The following is a 13,180-nucleotide window of genomic DNA, read 5'->3' on the forward strand; positions in this document are numbered from 1 at the left end:
AATATTTCCACATCGTAGTGAGTACCTTATATCAAAGGGTTAAGAGGATGGCTGTCATTCAGGATCAGTTAAAACTGTTTATTAAAAGAAAATTAAAATTAAATGTTAAACTAGAAATTAAATATTAAAATGGGAAGTTGGGGATTTAAAAACAAAATGAAAAAAGTCCAAGAAAGACAAGAAAAAAATCCTTAAAGTAAAACTGAAACATAGCATCCAGTGTGCTCAAGCCTTTACACTTCCCGGCAGGGAATAAAGTTAATATTTTTATTTTTATATATAATATTTATATAATATTAAAAATTATAGATATAATTATTATCTTTAATGAAAGACTCTGGAAGAAAGAAACTGGTAAAACCAAAAGAATCCTAAAGAGAGTGTATTTGTGGATTTAACCTTATGGAAATAAGTAATTTCCTTTATATCAGTGCTGTATTTATGGTATGAGCATATTTTGGTATTCAAGATGATATTAATCACAGTAAGTATGGGTCTAGTGAGTAAATGAATAGGAGATGGAACTGCTGTGAGGCATCCTGGCCAGAAATGTATTAGTTATGACGATATATGTACTTGCTTATATTTTGAGTGCCTGCAATGATTGATGAGCTAAACTGATTAGTATCATTGCAATGAATATCACTGAAGTTAACAAATATTTATACTGTTTGTCTTGAAATCCTGATTGATATAATGTTATTGGTAGTATTTCATACAAAAAGTGACTCACAGACAAAACTGACGTGCAAGAAAGTGAAGGAGATACAAAAGAGTGGCTTGTAATTTATTGCTTAGGTTGTTGCATTCATATAGTTAAAATTTCACCATATGGTTCTGCAAAGTACTGTTTTAATTCACATGACTTTTATTAAAAAGTTTGAGCTAAAAATCAGTGTTACTCAAAAGGATTAGAAGAATATATTTTTTTCCATATTTCCAGAAAGAAACTTTTTAAAGAAAATTGAAAGGAAACTTGTTATAAACTCTAACTGTATTTATCTTATTTGCCCTTGAGTTTCCTCCAGATGATAGGTTAGTTTGGAAAAACATAGCATTTTTCAGTTAAGCAAATGTTAACAGTATTTTATTGAGTATCCATACTGATTCAACTCAGATTCCTACTGTAAAGAAACATTATCTTCATTATCAGAATAAATATTTTTAAACTGCATAGAACTTTAAGATTATAAGTTTTACTCTATTTAGTAAGTAAAACGGAAGTAAAATTGTCACAAGGAAATTCAGGATGACAATACTTCTATAGTTTAATTTGCATACTTATTTATAAGCTGATAAAGTTATGGATTTTGTCTGGCCACCTGTAACCAAGAGTTTAAGTTTATCCATAATGTGTGGCTTGTCAGCTCCAGCACCATTCCCCAGAAATGCTTTACAGCAAATAAGGGAGGCACTGGACATTAGATATGGCTGTAGAAAAAGGTTTTACTGAACGTTATCTGTCGCACTTGACCAGACAATTTGTTCAAATGCGCATTTAGGATATAACTCCTTCTCCCCAGGACTTAATACTATTCTGTGTTTAGCATTCCATAAACTTGTGTTTGAAATTGATGGGTGAGATGCACACAGTTAGTAAAATGTATGGCTGTTCTGATTTTAAAATCCAGTATATTTTCTGCTTCTGTGATCTGTCATTGTCTGGTTTTTTTTTAAAGTATAAAAGGTAAGAAACCTCTATACACACTTTAAAATGCATTACCAAATCAAAATTTAACTCTTCAGTGTCGGAAAATATGAAAACCAAGCTGCCTTGCAAGAATCTGCTGGCATCAAAGACACAGTTTTGGCACAGTAGAGATGATGTTGGGAGAAGCAGCTATCTTGCTATATGTAGGAGGCTAGAAAAAACCCCTTGTCATTCAGTTGCTTCCAATGTTTTAATCATCTCTAGTTGCTCTTGCCTTGCTCTCCTGTGGATCAGAAGAGCAAATATATTATGCAGCTTTTTATATTCTTAGAATGGTATTTGATTTTTACAGCATGTTTTGATCACTTCGATTTTGGCATTAAATGTTGTATGTTAGTAAAATGGCAACAAAACCCCAGAGAACAGATCTTGGTGTTCTCTTTTGCTGAAGACTATCTGAGCTGAAGACAATCATTCTCTCTTTAGGTAAATTTTGCCGTTACTTGGTGTTCTCTGAGGTGACACAGTCATTCAAATTATACTGACAGTGAAGGAGGTATTCAACTGTCCGTATCACAGGACATATATATTTAAGAGAAGATGATGATAACAGAACAAACAGTTGTTTCAAAATATATCCAAAATAGACTTATTCTCCATCATTGCTTTATGAATTTTTCACTCAGAATTATTCCTGTTTATAGGCTAAGCAATTTTGACATTTGACCAAAACGTTCAAAAACTTTTTACTGAGACATGTTGTTTATCCAAAATATGACAGTGAGCCAACTGAGGCATGGTGTCAGCAATTCCAATACATTCAATGCAAATATGATGCATTCTCTATACTCTAAAGGACAAACAGTAAACCACTTTTTGTTATGTGCCAGTTCACTACTTTTAGTGGAATACCTTTAAAAAGGAGGTAAGATGCTTTTCACTTTCCTAACAGAAATAATAGATTTCTACTGACTCCAAACTAACACATTGGATTCTTCTTCTATGACTGTCAGATATTTAAAAAGATAATATTTTACAGAGACAAGTTGGTAAATGGATGCATTTCCTTGGGGAAATCTAAAGCTATTAAAGTATTTTGGGAAAATACTCTATAACCTTTATACTGTATGCCAAGTGAAGCTCATCTTTTGATTTATTTCCCAAATATTTTGCCTTCTTTTATAATGACCTCTTGTGTATCAGGACAAATTATTATGAGGATGGTAGTTTGTATCCTGTTACTAGAGCCCCAGGTGATGTCCTGTAGCAATGCCTTCTGAGCATACTGAAGGACTCCATTTCTTTCCTCCTGTGTTGGGATTTTGCAGTTTATTGTCCATCAGCAATTAAAGAAAAAAAAGAAAAAAAAGCCAAAAAAAGGTCATATAACTCATAAGATTGTGGAAGTCAAAAGTTTGGTCCTAAGCGTGAGGTGGATTTTGCTTTCTAAACCAAGTTTAGAGTTCTGGCAGGATTCAGATATTTAAGTTATCTGGGAAGATGTCTGCTGTTTAGTCTTGAATTCACCTTTGTTCGCCTTACCACTCGCTTCCTGAAGTATTTTGGTGATAATATGAAGAATTTTATGTCAGATTTAGAAATAAATTAACAAGATGAGAAGGGGAAGATGTGTTGAAAATCCAATGTTTCATCCACCTGTTTTAACAAAACTTGTGGAAACTTAATTTTGGATTTTCTTAAAGTTGTTTTTGAAGATCAAGCCAAACAGTTATGACATTGAGGTCTTAGTAGTTTTTCATCATGAAACAGAATTTCATAGGGGTCAGGGTGTTCAAAGTAGGCCCTTTTAAGTTTGTCATTCCTTATGAAAAGGAAACATTTTACACACTTCAAAACTTCTTTTTTCTATCAGTATTCCTGTCACTGTATCCCATTCCTATTTTTCACTCAAAATTGTCGACATTACATTTTCACCATAAAGTTCCTTACTGTCAGTCTTTCATGCAATTAAATCTCTGGATGTGCTGTGGAGGAAATGGTCTTTGGTTTAGGAAGCCAAGTTATTTATGGTTGAAGACTTGTGGGTTTTACAGAGTTGAAGTAATAATTTTGCATTTTTCAGAGTCACCTTTTTTTTAATAGGATAAAAAACCTGAGTAAATAAAAAGTGGAATGACAACACAGATCATCTCTCTCTGCTAATGACAGGAACTGGTTTATATTGCTAAATTTAGAATCCATGGCTTGTAGCTTTTATATGTTTTAAATTCCTTTTCTGTTTCAGATCCTACTGTAGTTCAGTCTTCTGTTACTGTATAACTGAAACTTGGAAAACAGACTGTGTATTATTTTTCTTATTTTCTAGAATATATGTTGTTAAATTTTTCTTTGTATGTGTTTTCTGTGACATACTAACATTATTATTTTTCTTTCAGAAGCTCAAGAAAAGCAATAGGACAAAAATCATAAATACATTATCCTAGTGTTAGCCCTAGGCAATAGTAAAAATATAAATAGATACGTACGCTTTTGTGAGAGTGAGCCACACATAATGCAATATTATACTACTACTATCCTTCCCATGAGTGTAAGTTAGGATGAGCAAAGACAGGATTGTTCAGCTTGAGGGTGATAGGGTGATGAAGCCACATGTAGTGAAAGTACAAATCAAATGGTCAGTTCCTAATGCAATTATCTTTACCTTCTAGGTGGGGATTAGAGCAGCATTGGACATAGCCGGCATGTTAAAGGGGCCCCCAGAATAGAAGTCTGTTTCAGAATACAGGATGGTATTACTTTTTGGGTTTTTTCCAATCTCTGTCCTTGGTGCAAGGAAAATTTCTCCTCCTGCCAAATTTATATCTTTTTGCTGTCTAGCTTCATTGCTTACAGATGGTATATCTCTTGCTGCAGCTAAGTACCAGAGACCTTATTCCTACAACTAACTGACAACCTCAGTTTTTCTTTGTTAAATTCATACAAAAGTCTTACAAAGCTTAATAAAAATCAGCCTGAGGTTTCTCTAAAAACGTTGTGTCCCTTTGCTCTGAGATATAATTTGCACACTAATGATATTTTCAGTATGAAGATGGCTGACTTAGTGATGAAAACTTTCGAGGTGTAAAACCACAAAAGAGTCATCTTTTGCACCAAATAAAGTGCCTGTAAACTGATGATTTATGGCTTGTTATGTGACCTGTCTCACTAATAATGAAATATTCAAATACCATAACCTTTCCCATCTGTTCAGTGAACAGCTGTGACTTGGTGTTCGGCATTTGATCTTTGCAACAATTAAACAAACTCTTTACAAAAGTAACACAGGTGATAATGTGCTATAAAGGCCAATAAGATTTCCAAGTGGGTCAAACTAACACAGATGCACTTGAAGCCCTTTCCCAGCACAGACTAAAGATCACAATCCTTTTTGATCTTGAAAAGCTTCTAAGAAAGGAGGAAAAGCTGGAGTCTGGGTTTCCAAAGATTCAAATCAATGTTCATCAGATGATGAAAATCTTCTCATGCAACACTTAACAATATTGATTGCCTTTCAAAAATGCAAATAGCAAGATTAGAAATGTACCTTTGCAAATTTATAAATCTTTGGTTGGAATCTGTGAAACTTCAGTGCTTACTGTCTGTTATTGGTCTGTTCTAATATTTATATAAATTTTCTTCATTTTTCAAAGAAAGATGCATATTGCATACTAATTCTTGAAAATTTTCAAAGTGAAATGAAGTAGAGCTTGCTGGTAGTACTGTGGATCATAGAGAAATATGTGGTGTCAGTGCCGTTGAAACTGTAAGTGACTTGCAAGTACTCAGAAATCTCAAGTATTTCAAATGTCTGCTTTCCGCAGTCTACAAACTGAGTTTTCTGTGTAAGTTTGGTACATTGTGCATAACTTCATTTTTATACTAATCTCAGGCTATGGAGTGTCTCAACAAGAAAAAGCAAACCATGTTATCAACATTCCTTCAAAATATAAATTACAGTATTAAATATATAGTGGAATAACAATTTTGTAGTTTTAACTTGGAATCCTTTCTAGTTTAAGAGATGTTGACTACAGATAAACAGGCTTGTTATGGACTTGTTACCATTGGTTGTTTCTGAGTTCACAAGAGCTTGAACTTGTTTTCGTTGAAGGAGAAGGGGAAGGAGGATGCCTTGTTAATGGCTCTTGACTGAACCTTCAATATTCAGTCTTTTGTTCCTCTGTTTCTTCAGTTGCTTTCCTATTGGAGCAGAGAATTCTCTCTGGGGTCCTAACCTCACTGCTGTCACCTTTGATGTCTTGACTCTTCCTTTTCTACATATCTTTGAGGAAGGAAACTTGGTTTCTCCAATGAATGCTAGTAATCACCATTTAAACGCTAAATATGCTTATGGTATTTTCCTTCATAAAGGTGCTGTGATTGTCTGGAGCTTTTTAGTTTTTCAGATCTTCCATCCCCATATCATCATGGAAATAAATTTTAACTTGAAGATATGCATTATAAATGGTTCTGAGTTGAGATAAGAGAAATGTTGTATTGAAATACATCATTTATCATAAGTAATTTTTGCTCCTATCTACTTGAAACTGTACTTTCCTACCTTCTTTTCTTGTAATACCTGTTTAATATATGATCACTTGAGTCCAAATGATAGACTGCCATAAGCTTCTTCCTAACAGTTTCTTAGCTCTGTCTAAAATGATGCCTGAAAACACTTTGTCTCTAGAGAAGCATATTTCATGCTGTACTACAATTGCATACAATTCCGTTATTTTAACACTCGAAATATGTTACTTCATCATTGTTTTGGAGGCTTTCCTGATTAAAATCTTAGAAGTATTGTGAATTTTCAGCTTATTTCTATCAACTTGTTCTTTCCTGTAGTTTTCAAAACCTGATCATTTAACTGCATATTTCATAGTTTTGGTTGTGCTATAATATATTGTACAGGTCTTAATTTCCTATGAATCATAGCTGTAGTGAGAAAGTTTGGAGTTTTCTCTTTCATTTTGACTCTTTTGTAAAATTATTTATCATTCATTTTGACTAATTCTAGAGGCTTTAAGGTAATCTTAATTTCAGAGATTAAAGCAAGTATTTGTGTACTTACAAAATGCTCTTTGTTTTCCCTCAGAAATTTCATAATTCTGAATCCTCTATCTCTTGTGAGGGAAAGAGATGTTAACAGACCAAAACTCTAAATAGAAACATAGCATGTGCTTTGTTTTTTTCTCAGCTTTCTGAAATGTATAACTGATGTTGAACTTTTAAAAAAATAATGTTTTGATCCTGCAGTTGTATTTAATGAGTATCAAAAGAGGAAAAATAGCTTGAGATACTGGAAAAATATAACTATAGACAGACACAATACAAGAAACCCATTTAATTAGTTTGGAACCAAAAAATCATGTTTTCTATGAAATTTACTGCTATAAAATCTTTAAATAATTATAGAAACTGGATGAGTAAGTGACAATACAATCATGAAGAGTGAAATAACAATTCTGGTTATAAAATAAATTTATCTAAAGATATACTGATGCATCTGTTGCGTAGTATGTCAGTTTTGGAAGCTTTGAGAGATACTTGCCGATGAAATGATGGCAGTGGGTATCAAACATAACAAAAATAACTAAGATATGTGTACGGTGTCTGATAAGACCTGAAAACTGTTTATCTGTGTAACTGCTTTATATATTATACTTTCACATATTTAAATGACTTCATACATCTCTTGCCAGGGTAGTCATAAGTCACTTGGATTGTCAAAATTCTGCATTGAAATGTTTGCAGAAATAAGATCGTAGAATCATAGAATCATAGAATTGGGCTGGAAGGTCATCTAGTCCAACTCCCCTGCAATGAGCAGGGCCATCTTCAACTAGATCAGGTTGCTCAGATATTCAAGCCTGAGAAAGATTTAAAACATACAGTTCATACTCTCTTTGATATAAATATTTTCATCTCCAAACAGAACAGTTCATTTTTAAAACTTATTCTTGAATTTTCCCCCTGAAGTAACAAAACCACTTTTATTTCTACTTCTTTCTTTCTTTCCAAAACATTCTTACAGTGTTTAGATATGAATAAAGCCAAAGTGCAGCTAACTATGAACTGTGAAGTGTACTTAACCTGCAACTCTGTACTGTAATATTTTGATCCCTGCTGAGGGCAAGGTATTTTGGTTTCTGTCATTATATGTATATACATTATGAACTACTGCTGGCATGAGGATAATAGAGATAGTTTGAAACCCATTTTTTAATCAGATTCTTAGAAAGCAGTAAAATAAAGCCAGAAAGCTAAAGCATATCCCTGTATAATAATATTCAAGCGAACAACTGTAATAAAACAAAACCAATAGTCTTTTTAATACTGTATGGGGAACTAGTACCTTTGATTCTTATGCAAACATCTGATTCTCATATGAATATCCATAATCTTAGAAAGACCTAGCAAATAAAAAATACCCAAGGGTATGTATCATCTGAAGCTTTTTAAGAATCTGAATATGCTAATTGAATGCTTTTGCAGTTCTATTAAGCTAAACAATTCTGTGTTAATTACACATGATTCTATGTAGACTAAATTTTTATATTAAATAAAATTAGCCTGTTTACATTAAAATAGGAATGTTCAATGCTGTAGCTAGCATTCCAGAATGTAAGTACAACCAATTATATATATTTACAATCAGCCTATTAAAAAGCCCCAAATAAAAAGAAGCTCTACTGTTGACATTGGTGGAAGGAAATCTAGGGCCTAAGATGAGTGATCAGTTATGACAGACTGGTAGGTGATTGAATCATTTTCATTTACTCAATTAATCAAATTCATACCTTGAATTTTCAGACATGTCTTATCCAGATGATAGAAAAAGTTGCTATTCCAAAGCAGAGAGGTTTGTCTATTGAAGTAAGCTACATACATGAACTTGATTCTTCTGCAGTCCTTATTTCTCTGTTAATTCTTGTTTCCTAAGATACTTTCTCCAATAGTTTTAACACCACATTAGCATTCATTTAAATATAAGTTTGCTTTCGAGGTAGATTTTTTTCACTAGTGTGGTTTTCATTATATGGGTGTGGAAGTGGTCAAAATAAGTAGCATCATAACTGGATGAAGGCAGGTGGATTTTGGGGGGAAAGAAAGAAAGAAAGAAAAAGAAAAAGAAAAAGAAAAAGAAAAAGAAAAAGAAAAAGAAAAAGAAAAAGAAAAAGAAAAAGAAAAAGAAAAAGAAAAAGAAAAAGAAAAAGAAAAAGAAAAAAGAAAGAGAAAGGAAGAAAGAAAGAGAAAGAAAGAAAAAGAAAGAAAAAAGAAAGAAAGAAAGAAAGAGAAAAAGAAAGAGAAAAAGAGAAAGAAAGAGAAAAGGAAAAAGAAAAAGAAAAAGAAAAAGAAAAAGAAAAAGAAAAAGAAAAAGAAAAAGAAAAAGAAAAAGAAAAAGAAAAAGAAAAAGAAAAAGAAAAAGAAAAAGAAAAAGAAAAAAGAAAAAGAGAAAAAGAAAGGAAGAAAGAAAGAAAGTTCTTATGTCAATGTGTTTCCAACTAGCCATCAAAATTGTCTAACATGGTAGTTTAAGTAGAATGTTGACTGGATTACTTCTTGCTGGGAGAGATGGGGAAAATGTAGATCTCAAGTGGGTTTAGCTTAGAACTGAGAAAAGAGTAGTATTATAATACAGCAATGTGATCCAGAGGGATTGTGTCACTGTGTTAAGGATATCACTTGGTAATTGAAGGAGCAGCTGAAGGGAAGGTTAAAAAAAAAAAAAAAAAAAAAGACAGAAATAAACAAGCACAGTTACAAGAAATGGCTTTCCGTGGAGTAACACTAATGTCACATTCCACTCTCAGATATAATCCTTAAAGAGGAAACCAAAAGTACCTCTGATTCCATTTACCCCTGTGTAGTAAAAATACTTCTATCTTCCCAGACTTTTAAATGAAATAACAATTGTCCAAGAGCTATTGCTTATTATAAGCCAAATTATTTTTTGTGCATTGCAAAGTTTATCCTGGTATCAGTGTAATGACAGAACATCATTAGAAAGAAAACTAATGACTGAGGTTGTCACATTACATCTATTTTACTAACAATATCTGGATGCTCACTGTATCCTGAGAACAAGACACTGTCTGTTTGAAAAAAAAGTGAGTTAATATCTGTCGCGGTTTAACCTGGCAGGCAGCTAAAACAACCACACAGCTATTCACTCAGTCATCCCCACCCCCATGGGATGAGGGAGAGAATCAGAGAATCGGGGAAAAAAAAAGTTAAAGTCCATGGGTTGAGAGAAAGACAGTTTAATAGGACAGAAAAGGATAATAATAATAATAATAATAATAGCAGCATATACAAAACAAGTGATGCACAGTATAATTGCACACCACCCAGAGCCAAAGCTCAGATAGGTCCTGAGCCATGCTCCCTTCTGGCTAGCTTCCCCAGTTATATACTGAGCATGCAATCATAAGGTATGGAATATCCCTTTATTTGAGTGGGGTCAGCTGTCCTGGCTGCATCCCCTCCCAGCTTCTTGGGCACCCCCAGCCTTCTTTTTGGCAGACCAATATGAGAAGCTGAAAAGTCCTTGACTGCTTGGCAACAACGAAAAACATCAGTGTGTTATCAACATTATTCTCATCTAAAACCCAAAACACAGCACTATACCACCTGCTAGTAAGAAAATTGTCTCTACCCAATGGAAGCTAGGACAATGTCCTACTCTTGAAAACACCACTCAGGAAGGATAAAAACAATGAGGTGGGGGAGCAGAATTCAGGCTATAGTACAAAGAGAATGGAAAGGTTAGAACTAAGACAAGTACAAATTATTGTCACTGTGAAATTTAATCTATTTTTGATGGAAACTGTTGTGACACTAACAAAAATCTAGCAGCTCTCAATGTGAGATCTTCTAGGAGAGGATGGTGACTAATTTAGAAAAAATAAATCTTATTTTCTTAAATTCTCACACTTACAAACTCATAAAACTTGTCCAAGAGGTTTGTCCAACATTCAGGCACCAAAAGGCTTGTATCAAAGAGATGTGGCCAAGATTTCATTCAGTGAGACATTGGACAAAGACCATTAGCTAGTGAGACCACCTCATGCCTCCTGGATGGTTCTTTTGTTGGCCATAGGGTTTGCTTTAGACAGAGCCTTTTGTAATTCTCTTTTGGAGCTGATGGTGATTACAGTCTCTCATCTCCATCTTTTCCCACCTCTGATTATCAGGATTTACTCACTGACTTTTGTTTTCTTATCTAGATGTCTCAGGGTACCAAACCTGTGTTCTCTATATTTTTCCCATCATTTCTTCATCCCTCAAGTCTTTGTTTTAATGTGAGTGTAGCCCTTCCTCTCTGTCTTCCTAATCTAGAAAGTTCTGAGAAGCTCAATAGAGATATGCTTTGACCCTGATGACATGTTGTTCTCAGAACCATTCTTCTCATTTCTCCAGGGTTTCCATACCTGGACATTTTTCTTCATTCTCTCTTCATACCAGTTTTACCATTTCTATTATGCTTTTACACATATGTGATGATTTTTTACTGTTATATAGCAGAGAAGATGGAGCTCCAGTGTTTCATTCTGAAGACACTTGATGACATATTTAATCATTTTGCTCTAAGTGTAGATTTGTCTTTCATCTTAGGTTGAATTATGATTTAGCTTAATGCATAATAGCTCTCAAGCAAAAGCTAATTTTTTTTAAGTTTCAAGGAAGTTAACGTATATCAAGACCATATTTTTTTTCAAAGCATCTCCTTTGGGAATTTGATTGTAACGTATCTTCTCTGTGTTCTCTCAGTCAGAAAGCAGTACTTTTCCATGAATACAAAATTTACATCTACTGCAAAATTAGTATATTCTCCAAAGAATTTAAGGCTAAGAAGCCCCCAAACCCTATGCTTCCTTACCTAATTGTAACTGGTACATCTCCCTCAAATACTGCCAATGGCCTGCTTGGATCCATTACTAATTCCTGGTTGATACTATCTCATCGGTTTTTTTCTGCTGTCTCTCTGTAGTTTCTGGCGAAAATCTGGGCCTAAGCAATTTTTTTTGACAATCTACTCACTTAACAGACCAGATATGATTGTAATTTGTTTTTTTTAATGTGCTTTAACTTCAGCAGCTGAGTTCTTATCTGAATGATCTTTGCAGATCTGCTACACTCCCAATCTCACTTTAGCAATGCATTAGCTAAAACACACAAAGTCTGTTGACTGTTTCTGCATCATAAGCTTTTTGTAAAAGGGCTGCAACACCTCTTTTTTTGTTTACAAAAGTTGTTAGAAACTTCAAATTAACAATTTTGCAATTTTCTGTTAAGATTTTCTTTCAGCTTAGGTAAAATTCTAAGCTTGATATTATTGTCTTGTGTATGCAATGTGAGGTAGCTGATAACTGCAAGGGTTCAAAACCATACTAATCTGTTAATGCAAGGAAAGATAAAATGATAAAGTATGCATGTATACAAATTCAACGTACTGCTATCTAATTCTGTAAAACTTAACTTGAACCTAAATATATCTGGAACATCGTCTCTGATGCAAAATTGCTTTTGCTTAAAATACTAAATTGGACAGTTACTGAATTGTAATGAAAACTGAGTATGCAGCAGACTTTGCAATGTTTTGAGATTTAATGAAATGAAAGAAATTGTAGACATAGTGTGAAGAAGCTTTGGGAAACTCTTATGCTCATTCCAAAAATAAAATATATAAGAGTTTGAATGGGAGCTATTGAAAACAAATTTATTTAGGAAAATGCTTTGGGTTATATGTAGGTTTTAAGAGACATTAGTGAGCACCTACAGCCTTATTAGTGTAAATGGTATAAGAAGAGAGGCTTATTGTAGACATCTGATGTTTAGAGGAAATAGTGCCGATATGTTGTCAAAACATTAAGAACCATTCAACCAAGCTACAGAAGCAGTAGTAATAACTATCCATCTCATGATTATTATCTGAGGTTAATGAATATATTAGAAAGTGTATGTGTCACTTTCTGTATAAATTAATGGATCTGATCACTCACTATATTTTGGGCATTATTTTTCAGTTTACATTTTCTGAGAGTTGTAAGGGAGGCAAAGAAGTAGATATTTCATCAGACAAAAAGGCAATCTGTGGTGAGTTCCTGCTTTAGCATAACATCTGTGTGATCTTGTGTATGTTGGTCTACTTGATGCCTTAGTCCCTCACCTCCATAAGGGGAATCATTAATTTGAGCCCCCACATAATATGGTGATGAGCTGTAGGGCTATACAGGTATATTCTTAGTAACAAATTATTTTTTAACTCCTTTACATTGCACCTCCCCAAAAGAATAAATGCCTTTTAAAAATTTCCACTCTTGGCAAACTTTCAGTACCATTTTGCTCTTTCTTAGTTAAGTCATGCTCTCAGTTACAACAATTCTTGTCCAGAGTAATTGTAAGGAAGTGAACTATTCATTGTCTGTTTCTCTGACTGGATTATTTTTGTGTTAAAGAGAAAGAGGATTACTTTTACAGAAGCTCAGATGTAATCAAAGGCATTAAAAGAAATCTTCATCCTAG

This window comes from Balearica regulorum, chromosome 2 (genome assembly GCF_011004875.1).
Source record: "Balearica regulorum gibbericeps isolate bBalReg1 chromosome 2, bBalReg1.pri, whole genome shotgun sequence".
NCBI classification, from domain to species: Eukaryota; Metazoa; Chordata; class Aves; order Gruiformes; family Gruidae; genus Balearica; species Balearica regulorum.